General features: G+C 29.9%; 1 long non-coding RNA gene across 1 annotated transcript in view; it reads right to left on the reverse strand.

The window, feature by feature from the left end:
• LOC111083107 overlaps positions 1–1,707 on the reverse strand; it is a 16,793-nt gene extending 15,086 nt beyond the window's left edge. Inside the window, exons 1-2 of the long non-coding RNA XR_002608800.1 lie at positions 1,622–1,707; positions 339–475 (exon numbers count right to left, since the gene is read on the reverse strand). This is a non-coding gene — a long non-coding RNA (uncharacterized LOC111083107). The remainder of the gene's footprint in view (positions 1–338; positions 476–1,621) is intronic.
• Positions 1,708–2,452: the final 745 nt, after the last annotated feature.

Here is a 2,452-nt window from a genome sequence, read left to right on the forward strand (position 1 = left end):
ATGGAAGGAGGGTATGTGAAGAATTGTTGGTAAGTATGATGCAAGTACTCAAGTTTAACCTTAATTACAGGTGATGGTATACAATAAGATTACAAAAATGTTAGTGGATTCAGGTTCCTGACATATAAAGATGAAAATAATCAAGAGAATGCTGCCTAATTATACTTACTGATATAAAACCCTAAGAGAGGAAACAATCCTCAAGACAAGAAATTTCCAATTAATGATGAAAATTTAAAGCATATTATAAAATTACAACAGGTGATATTCACACTATTACTATTTGTATTATGTTGGGAAGAACACAAAACATTAAAATACTAAATATACAGACTTACTATTAGTTATTGTGAAAGTTTCATCTTCCTTTTTCATCAATTTGATATTCAATAAATCATCCTGCTTCTCATCAGAAAAAGGTTCAACCTTCATCTTCAATACTTCCATGATTACATAGAAGCTTCACCTTTATATTCTGTAAAAAAAAAATACAGTTAAGAATACAGAGAAATAGTTTGCAAATAGAAGTCACGTCCTATATAAATCTTACAAAATAAATACAATTCTCAAAATTTACATTATCTTGATAACCTTCATATGAAATTATAAACTTTAAGTTTATCTTTTTGGAGTTTTCCACATCTTTATTTTAAGACAGTGACATCTGGAATAAAGTGATTTTATGTTAAATGCAATATGAGTAGTAACACATTAAGAACACCTTTAACAACTCTTTAAACATGTTATGACTGAGGATTATGTTTTTCTCTATTGGTTACAGTTGTAGGGCTGATTACACCAGCCTGCACATTTAAACTTCATAAAGGTTGTTTTGCTCTTAATAACGGAATTTCCATAATTCAGCTATGATGATTTCGAAAATAATGCTCTTTTTTTTCTATCAAGTAAGAATTTTTTACAAATCAGGAAGAAAAAATTAACTTAGATTAAATTATTATTTCTTTTACCACAATGAAAATTTTTTATGTTTGTACACAAAAATACAAACTGAAAAAATGGAAAGATCACTGATGTCAAACAAATATGCATCCTCATTCATCCTGATTTTTGTGTGAAACATACATCTTTTAGTCTCAAAACTACGTGTTGTGGCCATTCTTTTATGTATTACGTAAGGATGTTTTGTGAAAAATCTGTATGTGATGGAGAAAAATTGATATCATTTTTGGATTCAGCGTACTACTACTAGTAGTTCTAGTACTACAACTACTAAACTAGTACAACGATTAATTAACATTTTAATTTAAAAAATTAATGAATAAAAGTATTCCGAAAACTGTTTAATCTCAAACTTCGAAGTCTGAGTTCAGTCTACACTTTAAATTTGATCAACATGTGTTACTGAGTTATACTAGTTTCGGAGAATTCCACTCCTCATATTTACAACAAATCACGATCACACTAACACTACAGAAACGATATGTTTGATAACTACATATTATTTTTTATTTGAATAACTCGCATGGTGCCCGTTTGCCAATTGAAATTGAAAGAAGCGTTATTTATGAATCGAAACAAGTACACGCACAAAATTATTTTTACTATATAAAATAAACAATATTAAATTGGCATAATAACGAAAAACTTTCTCTAGTATTACCTTTAAAATCTTGCTTAACTCATATAAATTAAAAGTAAGATACAAATAGAAATATAGCTAAGATTAATAACAGTAAGAGGTTAATTTGGACGATTACCTCGATTATGCCATACGCATGCGCATTATACCGGGGTATTACATATATTTGAATAGTATGGAGATAAAAACACAGGGGCATAATTGTGAAGGATTTTATATTTATTAAATAATTTGTACTGGAAAAAGTTGAAGTTTATATCAAATGTTGAAATTTATCATCAGACAGAGAATGACTAAGCTATAATGAATTATAAAAGTACATAATTTCAATACAACTCGTTTGTTTTAATATTTGTACTTATAAGAACATACTGTGGGTTTTCTTCACGTAAATTAAAAGATAAATATTGTTACGACATCGGGGTCACGTGACCCTAGTAACACGTCATTGACTTCTAGAAATATCCTGTTCCTTAATGAATGCCCTAGCGTTTACTAGATATGTGTTAGTCTTGTATATATAAGACGGTCACAACGTGACGGGACAATATGTGTAATTGCACTGAGTATTGTCGAGCACATGAGAAGTTCGTTGAGAGTTATAGCGTTTGTTATGTAACTTCGTCCCAACAAAACTTAGCGACACAAGTCCTTACTTAATAAAACTGGTTTATTCTTTCCAAATACAACTTTACGATGCACTTATTTTCAACAATCGCGCTAAAACAAACGCTATATCAACGAACGTATATAATACTTCTGACTGCAGTTCAATTACTCACTATCTACACACACATTACCTCATTACCCCCGTCACGTTGTCACCCTCTTTTATATACCAGACTACCCTAT

The sequence above is a fragment of the Limulus polyphemus genome, unplaced genomic scaffold, assembly GCF_000517525.1.
Source record: "Limulus polyphemus unplaced genomic scaffold, Limulus_polyphemus-2.1.2 Scaffold8201, whole genome shotgun sequence".
In the NCBI taxonomy this organism is placed as follows: Eukaryota; Metazoa; Arthropoda; class Merostomata; order Xiphosura; family Limulidae; genus Limulus; species Limulus polyphemus.